At 36.8% G+C, this 25,135-nt stretch overlaps 2 long non-coding RNA genes across 2 annotated transcripts; both read left to right on the forward strand.

Moving 5' to 3' along the window:
* Positions 1-9,719: 9,719 nt before the first annotated feature.
* On the forward strand, positions 9,720-13,004 carry LOC108446613. Its single transcript, XR_001861875.1, has 3 exons — positions 9,720-11,013; positions 11,184-11,293; positions 12,861-13,004. It is a non-coding gene; the product is annotated as an uncharacterized LOC108446613 (long non-coding RNA).
* Positions 13,005-13,190: 186 nt separating this feature from the next.
* LOC108446583 lies at positions 13,191-23,526 on the forward strand. The gene is made up of 4 exons (XR_001861792.1): positions 13,191-13,282; positions 13,927-13,937; positions 14,648-14,729; positions 16,182-23,526. It is a non-coding gene; the product is annotated as an uncharacterized LOC108446583 (long non-coding RNA).
* The last annotated feature ends 1,609 nt before the right edge of the window (positions 23,527-25,135 follow it).

The raw sequence follows: 25,135 nt of genomic DNA on the forward strand, positions 1-25,135 counted from the left end.
GGAAAGAGTAAACAAGATGGAATCAGACTCTTCTCAGTGGTGCTCAGTGTTGTTTTAACATTGTCTTTGTTTCTCACTATCCAAATCCAATTAAATTAGCCTTATGTTAAATTTTTCCTAAGTCAAGTATGTTTTGTCCATGACAGTACTTGATAGCCAATATCCCTGCCCTTATTTTGATCCTTAATGAGCTTTTTTACCTTATTTTCTCCCTCTGTCCTGTTCAGAAGAGTGACTGGGTAAGTGATGGACAGCTGACTAAGGTCAACACACCACAAGTACAATGACAGAATCATAGAATGGCACAGGATGGAAGGGACCTTGAAAGGCTGTCTATTCCAACCTTTCAAAGGGAGGGGAGCCTAGATGAGATTATCTCATAACCTGTCAGATTGCGTCTTGAAAACCTCCAGTGATGGGGCCTCTGTCATGTGCCTGGGAAGGTTCTTCCAGTGAACTCTTGTTCTCTGTGTAAATTTCTTTCTCATATCAAAATGAATTTACAGTAGAGCATCTTAAATGGGATGGCCACATGATTCCAGCACCCACTGAGTGTATAAGGACAACAGGTAATACATTTGGATATTTCTCCAAAAGGAGATTAAAATTTATTCCTGAAGCAGATCTTATTTTTTGCAATTTGTTTTGGTGATTGTACAATATTGTTCAGCCTTGAAGACATGACTTTTAAGCTTCTGCCAACAGGCTGTGCAGACCTGGGATTTTTGTTCATTTGGTAATTGTAATTGTTTGCATGGGATAAGTAGAAGCATTTTTTTTTTGCATTTTCTTGTTCATGCTTAGGATGCCTCAGCAGTGGCTACTGTTAGATATAAGATACTGAAACAAGGAGAGTGCTGCAGTGAAACATGAGTGCTTGCATTTGTCACTGGAGAAAGATGTTGAGATTGTTTGCCAAACACTGTTAAACATTTTACTTGAACCTTCCTTCTTTTATTAGCACAATGAGTTCTGCTTTCACATAGTGCTTCTACTAGTGTGTTCATGACCCTCCAGATGGCACAATGGAAACATCCACTATTCCTGTCCCTGAGGATCATAAAAATCAGAAAAATATTACTAAGAGTCAGAAAAATCAGAAATCAGAAAAAAAATCAGAAAATATTATGTAGCTTCCTTTAAAGACCAAAAGGCCAGACTAACAGCAACAGAAATCACAGCAAATAGAGTTCTCATTATTCATTTAAATTGTAATGACTTTCTGAAGATTGCATATTCAATATGTGTTGAAACACCCTGGAATCTCACCAGGAGTAACGGATGGGCATCTCTCTGTTGAGATTTAACAACTATTTCTAGCAACGGCATAAAGATTTTAACTTCATATAAGATTTATTACATCTAATTGTTCTAGGAACTACTGACAAATTTATTTCATTCTTGGAGATTAATTCTTCAACTAAATAACCACAAAAATTATGAAAATATTTAGCAAAATCTTCTGGTAATTTCATTAATTTAAAATCATTGAATTAATCACAAAAGTTGCATGAAATAATGCTAAGAATATGCCCAGAAGTCTCAACTTGAGGACAAAAGTACTCCTTGATTTTGGAACTATTTTTGTGAATGTAGTTCAGGACAATGAGTGCCACCTCTTCTCTTGTTTTCTCCTCTTTTTGTTGCTTGCTTTTTATTTTTCACTGCTTTTTCTTCTTTGTAAACCCCCTTTGCTTATAAGATCCTGAAAAATACTGATACTATTTGTTGCTTTCCAATAATTGGAAAATTACTCTCCAGTACTACCGGGTAGCATCAACTCAGAATTTACTTTCTTCCCCTACTGTCAGATAACATCTTATTTGGGGTGATTGTCTTATAAACTAGATAGCAAGCTTTGAGCAGGTCAAGCTTATGTTTTTCTTCTGTTCTTTTATCATAGCTAGCACAATCTCTAAAGTATTTGTCCTGGGGTGATGTTATGAAGCCGCTTTATTCCTTAACCGCACGCTCAATGCCCAAGGATGCTGTGCCTTTAGATGGACCCGGGAGTGGGGTCTCGGGACCCGAGTGCGGCGCGGTTGAATGGCTCAGCCCAAGGGCTCAGGGGCTCGGGAGGGAGTGCGCCGGGAGCGCTGTGCTGCTTTTTTGGTTGTTGCTTGTGTTCTGGCTAGCTGGGAAAAAGGTTCTGTTGGTTTTTCTTGTTCTTTTTTCTCTTCCCTTCCCCTTGCCTCACTGCCTCCCTTCCCTCTTCGCCGGTCTGGAGGTGCCTGTGGGGTGGCCCTGGCTGATCCGAGCCCGGGTGTCTGTTCCCTCTCCTGGAATTTGTTGTATTTTGAGGGGTTTTTTTGACCTGTTCTACCCTGTTTTGTTTGGTGTTAAAAAACTGTTTGTTTTTTTCCACTTTCACTTGCTGTGACCCACTTGTCTTATTGGTGGAGGAAAAGGGGAGGCCCTTTTCCCTTCAGAGGAGACACTTATTCTGGAGTGTTTCCTCCTGAAGTTTTGTCTCCAAAACTGAGACAGTATTATAACAACAAAGTTACCATTAGTGTTTCCTTTTAAATTGCCTTTTGTGTTCCCTATGCACCTTCACAACTCCTAAAATACCCTTTGTTTCATTCAGTCTTTATTCAGCTACTATGTTAATATGGCTAAATGACACAATCAGAGACTGATCCTTGACACTGAAACCAAGAAACTAAGAAGACTGACTTGCATCCAGACTCTTAGGGATTAGGTCTCTCTTTGAAAGATTTGTCTTCTAGAAAGCCAGTTGGAATGGTGTAAGACATAGCCAGGGAGCAAGATAAAAATTAAGCAAAGAGAATGAGCAAGGATCCATATTTAAAGGCTACTTCCTAGCAGCACAGTGTGTCTCTTTATCAGTAATTTGATCTAATGTTCAAATTGGAATAGGAGTGTTTTAATGTCCTGCTTCCCTCTTCTCTTCAGGAGTGAGGTTCCTCATATTATATTAAAGGTCCTGAAAATACAAAAGGTAATGGAGTGCAGAAGAAACAAGCCTGACAGCTAATCCATTATGTTCTGTGTGGTGTCTTTGAAGAAATAACAATGAGATTGTGATTAATTTTAATAAAATGTGAGGGAAATGCAAACTTTCTGAGGTACAATCTGCAAAGCAGAGTAGCAATCTGATGCACTGGAAATACCTCTGCAAAGAGAAAAAAAATCTCTTTCTTTGCAATTTGTGAGTCCTAAGAGCCTGCATTAAATTTTTTGTTTGTATTTAAAAGGAAATATTTAGCTATTGCAGCCATACTTATGGAATGATTTCCATTACTCAAACTATCTTCTTAATGGATTAAAAAACACCAAGAGAAGGGTAAAGATAGAAAGAGAATAAATGGAAAAAGGAAAAAAGGTGCAGTCTACAGTGAACAGAGAGATGATCCAGCCCTACTAATTTACTAATTACCCAAATGCTAAGTTAAGTGGTATACAGAGACAGCTAAAAGACATATAGTGTTGAGATTTATCCAAAGCAGTGGGGGTTTTCTTGGTTGCCTTTTTTTGTTTGTTTGGATTGGTTTGGGGTTTTTTGGTATTGTTGGGTTTTGGTTTTGGTTGTTTGTTCCAGGGTTTTTTGTTTGCTTGCTTGCTTGCTTGCTTTTTTGTTTTCTTTTTCTGGATTTTTTTGTTTGTTTGGGAGGGTTGTGGGTTTTTTTAAATTATTATTTGTTTGCCTTTCATCAGTGGAAACTTAGGTCTCAAGACTTTAACCCTTTCATTTGGTAAAGCTTGTTTCTCTTGAAGTTGATCTAGTGTTTGCACAAAATGTGACGGAATCCACAAAGTACAAGGCAGATTGGGTGACAGTGAGAAATAGACAACTAAAACTATTTTGTGCATAAACTGAGCCAGGGAAAGGTTCAGTAATGTTACAAATTTAAGTGTGTTTCCTCACAAACTACAAGGACCTGCAAGTGCCAGATACTGGGAGAATACATCTGGAAAGTGTAATCCAGTACATTTCTGGAAAGAAACGATGGCAGTGTATGGTACTACTTTAACCAACATTCCTACATAGCCGGTGTTTTTGCCCTCACTTTGATTCTTGAATGTAATGCTTTAGGCATAAATCGCTTTTGTCTGTTTCCTTCATCCTTTCTTCTATTTCCTATATATTTTACTAACCAGTTTCCTTCTGAGTCCTTCTGGTAGGTTGGCTGCCTCCTTACCTATTTTTTTTCTGAAAAGCTTTCCTTTAATCCTCTCTTCCTCTGTGGTTTCTCATCTGACTCTGCTTCATTTTGTCCACAAGCTCCCAAGTATGTCCCCAGTCCTACAGCCTGAACTCTGCCTTTCCATAAATCCCATCCAGTCCAGTTTTCATTTATAATCCCTGGAAAGAACTCTTACGAGTCTCATTGTTGGTATCTTCCTTTCTGGTACACTCTGGCACCTGTGATTGCAGCTGTAAAATATTGCCCTGGGTGGTAAAAGTAGCTCCTGAAATTGCGTCACATAGCCAGAAGCCTTTGTTTTAGGGCAGCAAGTACAGGCACAGGAACTATTTTCATCTCAGGGTGGGTATTTTTAATTCAATTACCTCCTGCTAGATGTACAGGAATATTCGGTGTAGCACATGCCTTTGTTTTATTTTTCATGGAAAGCAGGCTGATATCTCCTCTTTCATCCCTGTAGAGATTATTGTTTCAGAAAGGCCAAAAAAAATTTTTTTTGTGAGTGTCTGCCTTTTTATCATCATTTCTTTTCTTCTTCTGTCAAAAGAGGATACACTTCTGCCAGCAGCACAGTAGTCTGAAGAGAAGAGGGGCTGCTTCAGGCCAACTTGCTCCCTCTTTTATGTTGTACTCAAGGCATATGGAATATCTTTCTTTCTACTTGGTGAACTGGTACTTGGAGCAAAAAAGTCCAAAATATTGTTACTGACTATAGGCAGATGATTGCTAGTACTCTGATATTTTAATATATGAAAATTTGGGAAAATTTGGAGTACAACATAGGAATTTGGCGTGTGTTTATAACACACTCTACTTGTAGCTTGTAAGCAGCCAATTCCATTCTGGAAATATAGATTTACATTTTAATTTCTGCATCTTATGTTGGGCTGTGATCCCAAAGTGATAGTAACACAGACTGAATAATTCGAATAAAGAGAGATATTCCCTTTTTTAAATACAGACAATCTTTGCTTATTAAGAAGTTTTAAGCAAGAGAAATAGTCTGACAAGAAAAGAGGTTGCCTTTGCAAAAAATCTGTACCATTAGGACTGGCCACAGGGTTGGTTCGCAGAGAAGCTCTAAGATTACTAAAGAAGAGGCTCTAATTTATCTACCACCATTATCTACCACCATTTGTAGTAGTTTGGGCTTGATAAATCCTTAGGAGTCTAATGGGACGATTTTGCTCTCTTAACAGAGATACAAGTTCAAGGCAAACTTCCAAAGCATAAGAGCAAGAGCAAAGGCAAATGAACTTCAGAAAATCAGTCTCTTCAAGTAGTTTCTTTTTGTTTGTTTTGTTCTGTTAAACAAGGCTATAATGTGCTTAGAAAAACTTGTGGAAAAATATACTAGGACCAGAAAGCAGAAATAATTAGTGAGATTCTGAGAAAAGCATTCACCTAAGCTATTTAGAAGTTTGAAGCAGAAGACACTTAAAATGGATTTAGATAAAAGATTTACATCCAGAGAGAGTGCCTTTAAAATACAAAGTGAAGTCAGTACTAACCCTAGTACAAACACCAACAAATTCAAAACCATCAGACATCCAAAAAAAGTTGAATATTCCAGAAACAGTCTGAGAGCTTAAGTATTGAAGATTTTTTTCTTTGCTTCAGCAAAGCATAGACAGCTTTGAAGGGTGGATTGCCACAATGAACTGGGGAAAAAAGGAGACCATTTATGTGTTTTTATCTGTCTTTCTGCTATGCAATGTTGGCTAATTTGCCAAAAAAAAAAAGAAGAATATATGTTGCTTTTCTGGGACATAACAAAATGTCCTGGGTTAAATATATACAATAGTTTTGGGCTTCTCTTAATTATTTCTGAATACAATTTGAGAACAAATCAGTAATTTTAAGTCCATATGAAGTAAATTACAATTACAGTAGAAAAACAGTTTGTAATACATTTGAGTTGGTATGTCTAACTATAAGAAATTTGTTACTCACTGATAAAATGTGGAGGTGGATTGGTAGCCTAACATCTTCTCTAATTCCAATGCCACTGAGAGCATGAACTGGGAATCAGTTCTAAAACTATGTGTACTCATTAAGTTCAGGAATTTTACAGTATGTGCAAATTTTTTTAGACCCAATGCAACTCAGTATAATTCTATAATGTACAAACATTGCAATTACGAAGTATTGCAATTTCTTCAGAAGTTCATTTAGCTGTGCACAAGCTTACAATATACTTACATATTAGTTACACAAGCATTTTAGCTGTAATTAGTGTCATAAAATTTGAAGTGTTACAGAACATTTATGACAGCTGTGAAGGAGAGAATACAGGCATAGGATGAAAATAAAGTTATCCTCCAAACACATAAATCTTGCGCTCTGCGAAGTAATGTCAGCATTTTCAATATATTTTCAAAGAAAAAAGCAATAAACTAGGCATGAGTTCTCATTATTTATCTTTTACTAATTAGCTGTGCTATATCTGTATTTACCTCCCTCTTAGAATTTACAGATCTACTGTAAATTATTTTTGGGCAACACAGCAAAATGAACTTAATTGTTTACAGTGAAAAACCATGATATATTATGGCACTACCAATATTATCCATAGAATTTTAGTTCTGGAATTTCAAATAGAAACCACCCATTTTCAGTGGTAAATTGTTCCAAATTTCTTTGGAGTTTGAATAAATTCCTTTATCTTTCACTTGGATCTTCACTTTTAATAGTCACCTCATCCTTGTTAAAGTTAGTCTTTAATATTTAAGTGTTTAGGCCATATATTATAGTTTGATACTGAGAGAGAGACACAAAAATTCAGTTCCTTCCCAGAAGAGTGTGGAAGCTAAGGCAAAGTTCACAAAAGAATGTGACAGACCTTCATTGTGTTATTTCAAACTGGCTGCTGGTGAAATTCCTTAAGGTAATCAAGGAGAGAAGCATAAGGGAGAGAAAGTTTGGGATTGGTGTGTCAAGAATATAGCTCAGTAATCTCCTACTGGGGTTACTTGTTGTCCCTGTGGGTTCAGCTCCTTTGCCCAAGATGCACCCCTTGAGACTTAGCATTTGGTCCTAATACCCTCAGAAATTGAGTCATGTATCCTGTTACTCTCTGTAGTTTGGTAATGGAATTCCAAAATGGCACTAATAATTTGGGGATTTTCTGAGCCAGATTAAGATTCTTACGTATAGTAAATATTGATGGCCTCTTCTTCCATTTTTTTTTTTCATTTTTTAAATCCATATCCAGCATCCATAAAATCGCGTGACAAGGAGTTTCTCAGTTTAAGTGCTATATGGAAAATGATGTTTTGTTTTAAATGAAATACACTGCTGTACAATTTCACTTGTTATGCCTAGTTTTCATGTGCTGAAAAACAGTGATAATTGTTTGCCTTTCATATTTAGTCACAGATTACATAGGAAGTGAAGAACTAATATGTTGGCCTTATCTTTTTGAGAGGGTTCTATGTGCTATGTTTGTTTACACACCCCTACACACAAAAATATGAAATAAATTTATATTAATAGCTTATTATGATATTGTATATAAAGTGGTTACACCTGCATCTGTTCTTTTACTACATTTTCACTTGTTGTCTTAAGAAGGCTCTTGTGAATATCCATTAGTCATAACTGCATTGAGAAAACTAAATTTGATTCTGTGAATTTATCTGCCTTGAGTCCACCATAACAGTTATTCCACAATATACTGGACTCAGGCATTCCAGGCCCATTTACAATATGGGCATATGCTTAGGTGTGTGTTCACTAATAGAGATTTTCTGATGCTTTGGCTTATTGCTTGCGTTGAAGCAAAAATACACACCCATGGCAAACCAGGACACCTTCTCTGTCTTCACTTAGCTGTTTACCCAAGTCAGGCTCCTTTAGGGACATTGTCTTCCATACAGAGGAGTGTAAAAATGCATGAGCAATCTGAATAAGGTCCGTAATGGGATGGCGAATAGCAGGGTCTCTTCAGAAAGGAAATGTCCCTGATCTGAGAATAATTTGATACAGCTATCTCCTATGTCCTACTTTGTTTTTCAAGTCTAAACTTCTAATTCTCCTAGATGCTATATGATGCAGTATAAATCTCTATGCTGCATTCAATTGCACTGGAAAGATAAGTCTTTACTGTTATCATATCAAACAGGAGTTTTTATACTCCCTGTATCGTAGGTTGGACTTGATGATCTCAAAGGTTTTTCCAACCTAGTTGATTCTGTGATTTTAATTGCTTTTATGCACAATTTTGATTCTATTTTAATTCAACATAGGGGATTTTGCATGGAGATACCTTGAAAAATGGTTCTATAGACTTGGTTAACTCTAGCAGTCTACTTCTGTCATCACAGGGTTCCACTTTCTATTTTCCTTTTTTCTACTTAAGCCTCAGAATACCACTGCTTAATACTTACAGGAAAAGAAATTAATATGATCTATTTCATATGATCCTCATTTTTTAATATTTCTTAAACTTTGAGGAGATAAAAAGTGAAAAGTTAATCATGAAACTCGATCATTAATCAAGTTGGCTTTTTTTAACTGTTGGCTACTATTCCTGCGCTTATACATGGACATCCCTTGAAAACATTTTTCCATCCATCCTTGGTTTCAGATGCATAGTTGGTCAAAATCAGGTTTAATCTGCATTATAGCATCTCCATGGGGAAAAAAAAGAAATCCAAACTCTCTTCTTTGGTCTATGTAGTAAAAGTATGATACTTAACACTGTTAAAGCTCTCTGTGTCTTCAAAGTACTTCAAAATACTCAGTGACATCAAAAAATTTTAGTTCCATTTTACAGAGAGGCTAGAAAAGTTGGCAAGCCCATGGAGCAAGCCATTCCTAGAGCTGGCAACAAATCCTGACAGTCACAGCTGTCACTTCCAAGTTTAGATAACCCTGCTTCTCTTCTGTGTTTAAATAACATGATAGGCCTTTACCATTCCTGAATAATTCTGTTTGTCACTAGATAATTTGTCTCATGGGACCAAAAGAGAAGAGAACAGTAAAGAAGACAAAAGCAAAGGTGATTTCCTAGTCCTCAATGATAAGTTGTTTTTAGGGCAACTCCCAAGGGGAGTACAAGGCATGGGTTAGTCTTGCTGGGAACAACTACAGTCATATGGAATTATACATATTTATTTCAATTAATTATAAGCTCATAGGAACTGGAGGTGAAAAACCCTTCTATACTAATGCCCTTTAAATGTACCTGAAAGCTGGGATGCATCTAACAGAGCTTTTAAACACACTTCAGAAAAATTTGGTAAATCTATCTGTGTAAGCCCATCTATTTTTTTTTTCAGTAAATTCACTGGGAGCTTCCTCACTGGCTGCTGAGGTAAAACACGTTGACTGAATTTGAATATCTTGTCCTAAAACTTACTAGTACACCTTAATTGTTTATAAAAATCCTGATAATATTACAATTAGGATTTCAGCGTGCTTTTTGGGTTTTGGTATTTAAGATTGTTGCATTCTGGACAATCTTCTGAGATTGGCAACTTAGTGTTTGTTTGTTTGTTTATTTATTTATGCTATTGAGAAACTAACAAAAATCACATACATTTATTTAAAACTTAACATAGCTATTCAACATAAGCAAATGTCTTTCTCAATGTAGTTGTTTGATCTTATACAAATTTCTCCTTCTGTTCTTGTGATAAAATATTAAACCTGATTGCATTTGAGGATGAATTTCTACAGTATAGTAATTGGGTTGTTTATAAACATTTAGAGTTCCTAAGTGTAACATTATCCTCTATAATAATTTGTTGATTGAGCTGGCAGAAGACAATGGGTTTTGATTAGATGGTGCTGTCTCATTAATATGTATGGTTCTCTTTCACCACTTTGTTTCCATTTATTCCTGTACTTTCAGGGTGGAGGGACAATTTATTTTTCCTTATTATTGGTTCTGCATGATTTTACATAATTGCAGTCATTCTTAGATTTCTTCTAATGTTCTGAGCTCCTGATTACCAATCACCTCTTTACTCCTGTCAGAGTGATCAACAGTCACCTGAAATAAACAACTAACAACTTAATTAAACATATTTTAGATATGACACTGGAAGAATCTAAATAACTTGTAAACAATAAAGAACACTAAACCAAATTCCAGGCCTCAGCTTCTCAACAGGGCGAGTTTAAATTTAAATTTGGGCTTCGCTGCCACAAGCAGGTAGAGACAGACGTCTCATAAGAAATAGACCACATGGAATAGTAGGGCAGAGCAGGAAAATATGGGCTTGCTCTAACCAGTTAGATGAAGAAAGAACACAGATGGGTAGCTAACTTTAGTGGAGGTAGCTGTTCTGACTCCATCAGTGGTGGTTTCTTCAGACACATCACATCACCCTCAGCAACAGACCTTTAAAATTATTTAATTTCAGCTAACAGTTTGGGCATGAAATAAAAACAACAACAAACCTAGCAATAACACTAGTAAAATAGTTTAAAAGTCTTTTCAGCCTCCAGGCAGCTACAACTACTTGTTTATTTATTTATTTTAGGACAGGCATGAGAGGAGTCTAGGGTTAAGAATATTCTCTGGCTATGGCTTGTTCAAGTATTGGGGGAACAGTACTGCAATACTTGTGTTAGAGCCAATACAATTTGATTTCATATGGAGCACCAGAAAGTTTCACTCTGTGGAGATTGTTCTGATGATGTGAGGAGAAATTTGGGGATGAAGACTATCTGATCTGCATTTTTTGGATTTTTCCGCTTGTTGTCAGCCCTAGCTTCAAACTAGTTAGTATTTGGGGACTGCTTGTTTCTTGCTTTTCAGTTCTGCAGGGAACAAGACAGCTGAACGCTGGTCTTGGCTGGATGGAGCAACTAAGCAATGAAAAGCAATTTGAAGGTAAGTGTGTAAGAGTCATCACCATAATTATAAGCTGATTGATGGTGTGAAACCTATTTCTTACTGCAAAACAATAATTTCCTGACACTTTTCCATTTCCTATCTTTCTTAGGATATTGAGAAGGTCCTTTGGGTAGCACAGTGACAGAGAAGATTTTTTTTTTTTGCAGGGACCTAAGATGTGCAAGTCAGTTGAGTTTACTCTGAAAAAGCTCTTAAAAAAACCTCCACATCAGAATAAGCTTGAAGTAAAAAAATTCCCATGATCCAGAGTCCTATGGTATGTACTGTAGCAGACAATGCTGGGCTTTGCTGAAGTACTAAAAAGATATCTTTAGAGAGTTTTTTCTGTTCCAGTGTAACCCCCTCTGAAAAAAAATAAAAGAAAACAAAATCAAGCAACAGCATTGGTTGCTCCTGCTGGTCTGAGTTAAATTAATTTAATAATTTCACAAAAACCAAACACTTGCTTTACCTTTTGAGGTGTTGCCCTGACTTATAGACTGACACTTCATCTTTGCCCAGATAAACTATTTGAATCCTGTGAATTACTATGAACTATAGACAACTTTTAATTTCCCTTCTGGCAGAAATAAATATATAACCTGCTCTGACTGTACTACTATTTGTCTTAAATGAAGGTTTGCATGGATCTTCTTTTTCTGTCTTACACTGGCTGCACCCACATGAAAAATAGTGCTCAATACATGCAGGATGTGGGAGGTAATTTTCTGGGGATTTTAATGGAGCAGAAAAATTCCAAGTTTTCGGAGGATGCTATGGGATGTTTCTTCTGGATAAGACATGAGAGGAAAGGAAGAGATTTCAAACTGATTGATTTTGGGGAGTACCATGGGCTGTGTTCTCTATTATGCCTGAGCATGCCATTCATCCATAAATCTGTCCAAACCTTATTGAACTCCAGGGCAATGCATAACCTCCTGCATTCCCAAGCCATGCAGCACAAACTCCTATGAGAAACAATGAGATTGGTTCTGCAGCAGAAAAACAGTAAATGTATAACTTTCCTCTGTGAAGAAGGAAAGTATCTGCTTTTACTTGTAAATAGCTGCTTGTGGATTTGAATTAAAACAGTAATACAAATGACAGAGTGGAAAAGAATTTGGCTATTTGAACCAATTAACTGCACCATGTTTATAGTAAAAAATCACTGATCATCAGACACAGAAAATGGGTAGAAGCAGAGTCAGTAGCAACCCCTTTTTCAGCAGAGGTTGTTGCTTTGCCCATGCTCCTCATGTTCCATGGAGGAACAGACCCCCTCCACTGCAACCTCTTATTGACAAAGAGGTTTACATGTAGCTCTGCTGTAGGAGATTCCATCTGCATTCTTTGTTTACTTTCATAGTATTTACTCGAAAATTGCATTTTTTAAATCTTAGATTACATAAAGGCACAGAGAATGAATGTTTAGCTAGAGAACTGTAATATACACGCATGTATGCTAGAAAATATTATATGGAACTAAAAAATGTAATTACATGCATCACTTAAGCTTTGCAGGATGTGTACTAGATACAGTTTTAAACTCTTCAGTCGTTATGGTCTTCATAATTCTGTGGCTTAACATGTACAGAGATTGCATCGTTACCTTCAATTTCAGGAACTTAGCAGAATGCTTTGCTAGATGAAAGCAAAGTTTGTAAAGCTGAAGGTTGGAAACAGCTGCTATATTTGCCCATTTTCAGAAGACAAGCAAATTAAACTCTATAAAGCTAAAATAGCATTCAGTTTCTTGTTATATGTATATAGTAACAAATGTATTTTGTTAAACAGTTGTAAAGCTTCTTATGCTGCTACCTAAACTGTGTTTATTATTCTTCCAGTATTGCATCCTTCTATCAATCAAAAATATATGCCTTTCTTAATGCCTCCTGCTCTGTCTGGTTGTGCTTAATAATTCTTCCAAGAAGTATTTTCAAACCAGCTTTATCATCAGACATGACACTAGAAAAATGCATTTGAAAGAGAAAAAGGTATTGAAAAAATACTGTGTCAACGTATTAATTAATTAATTATTTTTAAAATTAATTCAACGTTCTAATGACCATAAAGATCTTTTGTAGATGAGCATTTAAATAAAGCCATTCTGTTAATCTCGGAACTTTCTACTTAATTCCGCCTCATCTTTTTTTTCCTTTGATTTTTACAGTGTGCTGTATTTATAAAAAACAAATCATCATCATCAGCATCATCATCATCAGTATATTATTCTCCCAGTAGCTGAAATAGCTGAAGTAAAGAGCAGGTAATACATTTTCATTATATAAGAGTTAGAAGTCAAGAATTTGAAGAAAAGACAGATGCAGAACCCTCATGAAGCTTGTGCAAGTCCTATGGACTTCACCATGCTTTAAACCAGCTCAATATGTCCTTACTAGAAGAGTACTTATGCAGCTGCAGTTTGGAGTACATGAGTAATTTTATTGTATTCAGTGGCTTTATTCTCATTCTCAACTGATCTGAGAGGCTTATATCAAAATGAATTTTTCTCAATACACCAATGAAGTATATAGAAGTTATTCCAGGTCCAATGGGACTCAGTCCTCATCTGGGATGAAAGAACATAACCCAAGTCTGTTTGTTTCACCTTGCTTTGTTATGTCTTGAGGCCTGTAGTAAAAGCATTGAGGACAGACATAATTTTCTTTCCAAATGTCTACGGCAACCTTGAACTTTTTAAAAAAGTTAATTTCCATTTTAGTGCTTCCTATAATTTTCATCTATCTATTTCAGAACTTTAAAACCCAGCAATAAACAGAAGGGTTCAAACCACAACTATTTGCTATTTCCTTCCCATTTATGTAGACTAATCTCCTTTTCTATTTTTTTTCCTCTCATCTGATATCTCCTCTGCAACTAATATTGCATCACAAAACTGACTGGGAGTAGCACTGATTGCAGTAAGTGAATCATTACTGTCCATCCATCCATTACTGTTACATCCCCAGGGCACTGACCATATCATTTTCCCTGCCCACTGTTTGCCATCCAGTTTAATGGCAATACATTAAAAGGCAATGGATGAATATAGTAATAGCTAATGATAACAGGTACAGGAATGACATGCTTTATGGGTAGAGGATAAATAAAAGAGAGAAAAGGGCTATCATACTTCTTTAAATGGATCTTGAACTTCCCAGACTTGGCTTTAAGCACACTTGCAGCTTTCAGCTAACTACATCAGGAGCACTGGTACTTTTTTTTAGAAGAAGACATAAATTAGATCACTGAGTTAGATGCTTTAGAATGCACCCCATGATAATTGTATGGCATTATTCTAAAAAGCATTGATAGCAAGTGCATACAATGTCTTCTTTTTGACACTGAATATAAGACTGTTCAAACTTGATCATACCAAAGATTGGTTTGGCTCAGGTAGTTATACTAGCTGGTAAAGGAAATTAAAATAAGTGGGAACTTCCATCACATAATGAAAACTATCTGAACACCAAACAAAGCCACCCTTATAACCTAAAGATGTCACAAAATTAATTTTTATCATAAAATAACCCATTTCCAATTATCAAAAGTCATTATTAAAGATAAATTGTTTTATTTTAGGGGTATTTTTCTATATATTCATATGTTTATGCACATTAATGATCTCTAGGTTTGGAGTTTGGTTTCCTCTATCTTTGAAAAAACAAAAGATTGCAAATCCCCATAAGTGAGAAGTATCTTCATTACAGCAGGTAAGTTGGTACTGACAACAAATGCTACCTTTTCACTGGTTAGCCTCTTTTTCAGTCCTGTAATGGATCTGTTGCGCAGCAGGGACTTCAACATATATTCCTACAGGACTTGTCTGAGGGTAATGGTGAAACAGTCCTACCTTCTGTTTTCTCTCTTCCAGTCAGTTGTTTAAACATGTGAAGGTCTTCCATTTTGTCAGTCTTCATTTCTTTACCTAGAGGAAGTTTGAATGATGGCACCAAACTGAGTAGAACAATCAATACCTTAAAGAGCAAGCACTTCAGAGAAATCTTGAGAGACTGGAGAGGGGATGGATAGAATCCTCATGAAGTTTATTTGGGGGAAATGCAATGTCGTGCACCTGGGATGGAATAACCCCATGCCCCAGTACCACCTGGGAACCAGCTCTAGCCTCAGGGAAATGGTAGAGTTGGGGGGTTTGCAGTAAAGGACAGGGGTCCTGGAGGACAATAACTTGGAGATGGGTCATCAGTGTGCCCTGGGGCTGATGGCAGAGTAGGCTGCACTTGGAAGAACACAGCAGGAGGTTGAGGAAAGTGGTCTCTGCCCTGTGGGACTTGTGAGAGCACAAGTGGGTCACTGCATTCAATGCAGGGCTGCCCAGCACAAAGTAGATGTTGACAAAGTAGAATGAGTCCAGATGAGAGTTGCTGTGGTGCCTGGGGGCTGAAGAACAGGACTGAGAGGTGTGAATGAGAGAGAACATAAAGAAAACTGAGAGTCAGAGTGCTGGGTTTATTCAGTCTTAAGAAGGGCTGTGGGGGATCTAGTTGCCATGCACCGGTACCTAAAGGGTTGGCCACAGGGACTTCTGACAGATGTACACAGTGAAAAGCCAAGAAGTGGTGGACACAGGGCACAGCAAGGTAAATTCGCCCTGGATTTAAACAAAAATCCTAAGTTAGGGTGGTTAATCACTGGAAGAGGTTGCCCAGAGAGGCTGTGGATACTTCTCATGGGAGATGTTAAAACTCAACTGGTCAGTGAGGAAGCAACCTGCTAGATGACTCAATGACTCCCAAAGATTTCTTGCAGCCTGAACTGAAACTTGCTTAGATTAAGTTAGAATTCACCTTTTTTTTTTTTTTTGAGTAGATTTATTATCACATGTTTTTTAAAAGAATTATTTCTATGAATTCTATGCAAGTCTTCTGAAATAATGGGCTATATCCAGACTTACTAAAGTTTAGACAGAACAGTGATTTTAACTTCCAAACAAAAAATCCAGAATAGTTTTCCATATTAATCAACTAAGCTTGCACCAAAAGGTAGCTTAGATACCTTCACTTTCTATAATTGTGTCATTCAAGTTAATGCTATCTAAAATCTAAGTATCTGGTAACATTATTTTTATCGTGTAATAATTACAAAGTTTTTTGCTAATTACTTTGTCTTTGTAAAATCTTGATGATGACCTTTGGAATTTCCAGGGCATGAAGCTGCAGTTATGCAAACTGGACTTGCCGTTAACACCTGTGCTGAATTATTTCCCACTGATTGAACAGGTGTTGGGCACTGTGTAACTCATCATTGATTTGGAATGGATGATTTTGCTTCAGGATACTTCTGGCAAGCTGAACCTCTCTAGCTGTTTCTTTATGTACATAAAAAAAAGGGAATGGACTTGAAACTACAGCCATCACCGAATAATGAGTGCTGGGGAAAAAACCCTGCCTTTCAATACTGACAATCAGTAGATAAAGAATTCCCTAATGAGAAGAGAGCTATCTCATTTTGCTATGACTCTCTTGAATGGTGTGAAAAGAAAGAATATTATTGTCAACGGACATACCAAGTCAGGAACTAACACTGGATGATTTTGTCAGATACAAGTGCATAAGTTTGTAGCTTGCTCCAATTACTGTGTAGCAGACAACAGGTTCATTTGTAGCTTAGAGTTCGAATTCTTGATAACACTCATGATAAGTATCTTAAAAAAATAAAAAGCTAGCTCAATACTTGAAAAACAGTAGGTTCCAAGTCACTACATATGTTCAGTTAAGAGCATGGGTTTTGCTCCAAGAGAAACTGACAGCTCTGTTCCTTCAAGTACAGATCTGCAAAAAAATTTCTTTATCCTAATTATTATGTTGCTTATACAGAGATGGCAACTTATAATATGCTATTAATGATAATTATTAATAAAGGTGTTGTTTTCTTTGTCTTTAACAAAAATTGGTTTAGTCAACACTTTCTAAGAGGGATGGTCTTTCCTATTGAAAAAACTTTCTATTGAAACGACTTTTGAGAAGAATTAGATTCTCATCTGCCCGCCAGTCTGTCTGCTCTGGAGAAAATTTCAGTTAGTTTCTCTGAATATCTGAATATACAGTTTGGCTGAAAATATTTCTGTTCTAAAGAGATGTAGAGATGGGTCATGGAAACTTGAGTCTTGAGCCTTGCTATCCTATCCTCTGAAACCCTAATCTTTGGAGATTATTTCCCAGAAAGCATCTCTTGCAGGTGGTCTCATAATCTGGCTAGACATACACCATGGATGTTCTAGGTTAACTGGGGAGATTGAAGGACCTATAAAGATGTGAACAATGTTAATTGTAATTTCCTTAATATATAGTTGTCCCATTACAGAGAGGTTATATTTTGATAGTTTTATTGGAACCTTAAAATGAGGTTGGGGGTGGGGGTGCGGACCCCAACAGGGCTATTTTATCACAGTCTTCCAAGGAAAGATACCTCTTTTTACTTGTTTTATATTCTAATGTGTATTTTGTACATATAGCCACTCTTGTATTTGCATTATTGACATTCCTTGTTCCTTTGGAATTGGTTTATGTAAGCTGATTTGTGTCAGTCTTTACTGGTATACAGACCTTAAAGGGAGGGTAGAAGTAACTGAAAATGGAATTAAGATCTTGGAAAAGTATCTTGTGTACTTATATGAAAACAGTAGACAGAAAAATAAATAATAAATAAAATATATATGTTCTGTAGAATCGTGTGATATAAATCACATGATTTCACCTACATAAGTTACCTTTGAAAAATATAATTTATTCCAGTTGAGGGTTTTATGATGCTATATACCCTGAGATAGAACAGTGCTCTTTGTGGGAAGATAGTTCTCATTTGCTGTGTAAGCAGATGTTGCTGTGTAAGAGTCACCCAACCAAATCTTTGTTGTTGAAAAGGGAGGTTTATGATTCAAGTCTCACTGCATAACCAGGTGATAAGTCCTGTCCAAAAGTTAAATATGCGAACTTTTCACAGACACAGACCAGATGCTCCACAGAAGCTCATAAGTTAGAACAGAAATAACTGACCACAATATTATCGCTGCAGTAAATTCGCCCCCCAGACTTTAATTGCTTGTGACACTATAGCCCTCAAGCTCTGTCCTGCAGCTTTTTAAGTTTTAAATTTAAAGAAGGAAAGGTAAGAACGCAGCAGGCTGAAATTGTTATGTCTCTGTGCAAATGAACTATGTAATGTTAGAAAAGGCACACTTCCATATGAGGGCACGTGAGGCTATCTTGTGAGTACTCTTGTCTGCAGAGTTTGCTCTGGAATTTTAATGTCCATGCTAAAGCTGTCTTCTGAAGATTTAAACTGAGATTGTTTTGAGGCTAAATTCCAAAGTCTTCTGACAGAAACTGTAGTAGCTGTAGTACAGAAATGAAAACATTCTTTCTTGCTTTTGCTAATGATCAAACAGAGCTAAATTGTGATTGTTAGCTAATGTGTCACTCCATGAAAACCACTGGGAGAAATTCTGTACAGATTTGCTGAGTGGATGGCAATTTGCCCTTTAATGCTCACAGTGCGTTAGCTTCTATACAGCGTGTGCATTTTGTTGTCTTGTGTCTAGAGCAATATCGAGGTTGTTGTTTCCTTTTCAAAGCAGCTCCATATGAGTCAAAGAGAAACTTACAAAAGAGGTGTAAAGTCTATTCAGAAGCGCAGTCTTTGTGTAGCAGCTAATTCCTACACAAACAAATATGAAGGATCAGCAGGTGCTTTATGCTACATTGTAGTGTTGTATGTTATGAAGCTCATGGAAGGAAGATGGGATTTAACCTTTTATACTCTCCTGCATTCCACATCTAAATTCATATATTTGTGATACCAAATGGAAAAATCTAGAGGAAACTTCTTATAAAGGATGTATATAAATATGCTTAGGAAAAAAAAAATTAAAATGGTTTGTCTCCACAGGACATGTTTACAATAACAGGCAACAAGGTAAGACCTTTTTTTTCCATGTTAAGGCTGATGGAAATTTGGTGCCAGTCTGCATGTCCTTCACCTGCTATCCCTGAGTAGATGTTGATTTTTCAATTTACAGGTCTGTTAAGAATTCATGACAAAGTTAAATTATACATGAGAGTGAAAATTTTCTCCTCCAGAGAGGAGAGTCTTAGTTGTGATATGGTTTTTATAGTTTTTAATTGCTAAAAACTGTCAGAAAAAAACCATTTTTCCCCTGCCTATTCCTCTTTACCTTATATTTAAGTTTCTCCACACCAAATTGTTGTTTCAATATTAAACTAAATGTAGATTTAATATGGGAGGAAAAATATTGATGTCCTTTTGGAACTACTCATTAGTTCTAAGGCAGGGGAAACTGGAGAGATAAAAAACTGCCTTCTATCAGTGTTTATCACCCAGGGTTAATTGTGTAATTCAGTTTTACTATTCAGTTCATTAGAACTTTAAGGCCAAATTATTATCTTCACTTCTGCCTCCAAATTTCAGATTATTTCTACCCAAAATTAATAACATTTATTTTTCAGGTTAAAAACCTCACTAGTAAAGCATTGGCTCTTACTAAAATTTTATTTATAAAGTGGTTTTCACTTGAAGAAAGACGTAGATCTTTGACAATAGAAAATATTGCAACTTGGGTAAAACCCTTGACAGAAGACAGTACTTTATACTGCAATTATTTTATTCTATCATACCACACAGTGAATTTTGGGGCATTAACAAACTGTGAGAAGTAAACAGATTTGTTTAAATCTCAGTAAGTAAGCAAGTTAAAATATTTTCTATTGCTGAAGAGGAAGCACTGACCCCTGTATTGAGCAAATACATTTAATGGAAGCAATAATTGGCAGGTTGAATACAATTATTACAGTTCTGGATGGTTTTGGTTTCTTCCTGCTTTTGGTTTGTCGAGTCTTTTATCATAGGATGAATAACCTGGAATTCTCCAGAGTGGGCAAATCCTTCAGTAAACTTTTCATGGAAGATTCCGCAACATAAGTTCTAGCCTTGCCCTGGAAGAAGTTTCTATATATAAAATTCTACTACTTTAGGAAGAAGTACTGGATCTGATGTGTCAGTGTCAATTCTGGTTAACTTATTGTAATTCAGAAATCCTCTGGGTATCTCATGTCCAGAACTGTAAGATAACTGAGTTTCTCTTGGTATCCTAAAAACATAGCTTGTGAAAAAAAAAATTATAGTGAGTATTGAGTGATAATATTCTTGAAAGGTCTATTACTGTCAAGGGAATCTAGAAAATTTTAGGAGTTCTAAATATGTTATTTTTAGCAAATTTACTCTACTGTACACACTCTTGCAATACCTAGGAGAACTGTATAATTATACAGCAGGTATATAAAATACATTTGACATTTGATTGTGAATGAATGTCAAATTACTGTGCTGAAAAACACAAAAACTGAGTGACTTGCATCTGGAAAAGCTAAAAAGGGATGGAAAATAGAATTATGTGAAGACAATAAAAGGTGTTTAATTCCTCCCTTTGCCTTGTCACTGTTTGAGTAGCAGTTACATGGCAGATAACATGTGCAGTGTAGCAAGAACACTGAAGAAAGCAATTACTGGTTTACTGCCTTCCTAGATGAAGTGCATGATTTATATTTGTTGGTAAAATATATATACATGTTTAGTAGCTTGGGGCAAAGAAGAACACCTTGTGCTGTGAAGTTGCTCCTTCCTCTTGGAGTAAGAGAATGATGGTGGTAGATAATTAAATTCCTTCAATGAAGTACCAGACTTCAGAAACCCCTTATAAACTTAGATTAATACAATTGCTTGACCTATGTAGAGAAATCATAGAATGGTTGGGTTGGAAGGGGCCTTTAAATGCCATCTAGTCCAACCGCCTTGCTACGAGTAGGGACATCTTCAACTACATCAGGTTTCTCAGAGCCCCATCCACTCTGACCTTGGAGGTTTCTAGGGATGAGTCATCCATCACCTTTACCCCCTGTCTTATTGCAACAAGCCCTGCTACAAAGTCTGTCCCCATCTTTCCCACCAACTATCCCGCCAACTTCAGTGAGAATTTCACATGGCAAATCAGGACAACTCTGGCAAATATTTCACAAGAAAGAATAGACAATGCCAAGTCTAGGGAGAAAGAGAGTCCTATGGGGAAAAGCAGAGTGATAAAGGAATTTATAGGCGGTCATAGGAATGAGATGGTGAAGCAAGCATATTTGTATGAAGTGGAGAATAGCTGATGCTGAACTTTCGTATCGTGCCTTCAGCACCTGTTTGATACCGAGTTTTACCTCCAGTCAACTGTGCCAGTGTAGTTAAAAAAAAAAAAATCAGCATCAGCAGGAGATATTCCTCTCAGCAATCTTAATGATGGAAGGGACACAATTTCTGTTGGTTGTAGTTGTAAGTACCTGGGTTCTCAAGACGATCTCTATATTTCTATTATTATGTTTTATTTTGAGTATTTTTAAGCTATGGGAGAAAAGGTCCTAAGAGCTCTGTGAACCAATGTTTTTAGGTAAACTATTGTAGAGATAGAGGACTTGTAACTTAATTTCTGTACTTGCTAAAAGACAAAAAATTTGGGCTGTTGTATGATAAAAAAGGTGGTTTATGGAAGGTCATCACATACATGGATTTATTTTACAATAGCTTTATCCTAGCTGAAAGGATTTCAGCTATTCTAGTGCATACATCTACATGTATGTAAAAATGTCTTATCTGACATAGGTTTCATTTTTGCAGTCTCTTTTGTGTATGTGTGTGTTGTGTATGTGTATATTGTGTTGAAATTATGTGTTTATTTTTTATTGTGGGCATAAATTAAAAATGTTTGGACCATCAAGGGTTAAGTTATGAAAGCCTTCTAAAGCTGAAAAGAAAAAAAAGTGCCAGCGTTTGTGAAAGAATTCAGATCTGTCCTTCTCTTGTCATTTGCAAAATGTTTTCTTGCTTAAGAACTTGAATGAAAGCAGTGACAAATTCTTAATTGGAGCACACAGATGCTGTTTGTGTATGTTATTTTCTTTCTGTCCACAAAAGTCATCAAATGCAAAACCAATTTGCATGCAGACTTTTTCATATGTGCCTGTATAAAGATGTGCATATGCAAAATGAGTGCTGATAAATGAATGCTCTAGAACCCAGTTAATGTAGAATTTTCCATTTAAAAAAGTTTTGGTGGCTTTTATCAGGAAAAAAACGCTTAAAGCTGAGTCATACAGTTACCTCTCAAGAAAGAAATATTTAGCAGAAATATCATTTAACTTCCTAGAAGGGAAGCTCTATCATAATTCCAGTTTAAAAGCTGAGAGCTACAACTCAGCTTAACGCCAAGAAGTCAGCCCCAGCAGAGACGGTGTTTACCGAAAATTCACGGCTGGACATGTTCAGTAATAAAGAACCCCTAAAAGGTTCAGGGCACAGTCCCCGCGCTCTGGACCACTGGAGAGCAGGACACGCTTTTGGCCGCTGTTGATTTACCATTGCACGGGGCTACCTTGGTGCGGGGCTGCGGTGAATCAGGCTCGAAACGCTTGGCATAAATAAAGCTGTCATGTACTCTCTGCAGGTGACATAAAACCTTAGAAGATGCTTGGCCAATGGCAGGTTGCTCTCCCGCGGCAGACACGCAGGGTCTCATCGGCAGTCATCCTGCGTGCCGGAGCAGGGCTCCTGTCTGCCCGCCCGCACTGCGGGCACCGCTCCGCCCGGGATGCTCCCGCCTGGACAGCCTCTCTCCCCCGACACGCCGGACTCAGCTTTATGGTACAGGCAGGATTTATTGATGAATGAGGGAGGAATTTCACCTGGGTTTTATGAACTGGAAAAGCTGGAGGCAGAGCTCGGTTACACAGTGTTGCATAAGGTGGTGCAGGGGTCTAATATCTGTCACAATCAAAGGCTAATGCAAATTCAGTGGGCACTGTAACATCAGCACTAATAATCAATGTTAAATTAAGATGTATTATCTAGGTAGCATGCATAAAGAAAAGGGGAGTCCTGAAATGTCACAGTCATTTTAATTAGAGCAGTGTTGAAGCTGGGGAGGGAGGCTTGTCGCTGTAAGGAAACTGTGGTAAAATCCTGGTCAGTTTTTTCTGGAAAACACACTGTTAATTACACTGACATGCTGGAATGGGACTGTATAGTTACTCTCCTTGATGAAATGAGCTCTGTGTTTCTTATGAGACAAGATTTGAAATAAAGTACATAAATAGAGTGGTAAAAACTACTTTAATATTTCCTGTCTTCCCTCACCCATGTATTTCCCTTGTAGTTATTTTCAATCTACAAATTAATTAAAAGTGCAGCAGGCACAGTATATCTCTGATAGTTGTTTCTCTCCCACACGCTGCACTTGTTTAGAACATAAAGGTTGTAGAAGTGAGTAAGAGCATTTAATATAAAAATGCTTGAATGCATATGTGTGAGGATTACTGCACACCAGAAAGGGCAATTGTGCCCTGTGCAATATTAAACACCATCATTGTTAACTCAGGGCTGGAGGGTGCAATTTTTAAATATAGTTTTTATGTATTGCAAACTATTTATCCATACACATATACGTATATTACATACATACACATATATTAGTTTATTCTTGGCCTGCTTTTTCTTCTATTTTCAATATCACAATATAGCAAGGTATGGATTATGGAGTATCACAGATCATCCTCATTGTGCATAATATGTTCTCCATGCTAAATTAGAAAACAGGAAGCAACAGAGGGCAGCTGGTACTTGCCCTTTATCTCCCAATAATCTGTTTTATCTAGCCTGTTCTTCAGTTCTAGTTGAAATGATGATTCAACTTTTTCTCCCCTGACAAATTATTCCATTGTCTAACCTTCTGGACATTTCTGCCTAATGCGTAGTTTTAATATTTAAGTTTTGAATTTCAGAACATTATTTCAGCTATAATGGTAAATGTGAAAGCCATCTCCTGTCAATTAACAACCATCTGGGAGAGATGGAATTCAGAAATGAAGCAAAGTGCAGTACAACAGTGAATGATGAAGCGAAAAAACCCGTCAACTGAATGAAATGGGGTTTTTGAAAGTGCTGTCTGGGACAGAAAGGTGGTAACCCCTTCAACTTAAAAAAAAAAAGTTTCTTCTATACCTTGATAGTATACAGAATTCATAATTGTCAGTCTTACTTGTGTCAAAATCATTAGTAAGTTTCAGGTCTTGCATTGTGTTAAAAAGTAGCAAAGAAAGAGATAATTATTTGGAATTGTAGAAGTGGTTGTCTTCAGGGTTTTTTTGAGCTTCTCAGTTGCTATTGTCTAGATTTTCTACAGAACACAAATGATTTAAAACATTATCACAAAAAAAAAAGAAAACCTATTTATGTGTTGTCAAAAAGTTCAAGGGACTCAAGCATAATGTTTGAAAAATATTGGTAATTGAAGAATGGCACAATGGTTCCAAATAATACTTAATACCTAGACAGGTTTCAGCATATTGTCCTAGAATTTTGTAAAACTGTATTACAATGCAGGTAAAGTTTATTGAATGTCTTGAGAAGATAGATCTGGTTTATCAGATTTTCACTTTTATGTATTTCCTGTAAACCATAAAACTGATAAATAATGAGCACTGGGAATATTTACAGTAGTGGCAATTTTCTCTGCCCATCACATGGAATGAGGAGGGAAAGCTGGCACATGGCTACCACCATCAGCCTGCTGGGTGAATTAGTCTGCTCCTTCTGTAAGGGACCAAGCAGAGTTTCAGATTTCATATGCTAAGGAGACTGCTGCAGTTCTCTGTATTGACTCCTCATGTAGCGGCTGGGAAATCCTGTTCCAGGTCCCTTTTCTTCCTTGAGGATTAGTGAAACACAAGAAACCTCACATAACAAGCAGTATAACTGGAGTCTGGCCTTTAACTGGCTGTAAAGCCAAGTGGTTTCCTGTACAACATATGCTGCCAGGAAATGTCTAGCCCTAAAAAGACCTAAACATTTGGCCCTCCGTATAGAAAACTGGCATTCAATGACTGTGTTTGTACCCTGCACTTAACTCCAAACCCTACAAAAGAAAGCACTAGAAGTGCAGACACACCAAAGCAACACAGTGTTACTCTGTCCGTCAGCAGACAGAAGAATAATAAAAAAAGAAGAAACTTCCAGCTAGTGGGAACTTCGTTTTTCATTACAAAATATT

The sequence above is a fragment of the Corvus brachyrhynchos genome, unplaced genomic scaffold (genome assembly GCF_000691975.1).
Source record: "Corvus brachyrhynchos isolate BGI_N302 unplaced genomic scaffold, ASM69197v1 scaffold202, whole genome shotgun sequence".
In the NCBI taxonomy this organism is placed as follows: domain Eukaryota; kingdom Metazoa; phylum Chordata; class Aves; order Passeriformes; family Corvidae; genus Corvus; species Corvus brachyrhynchos.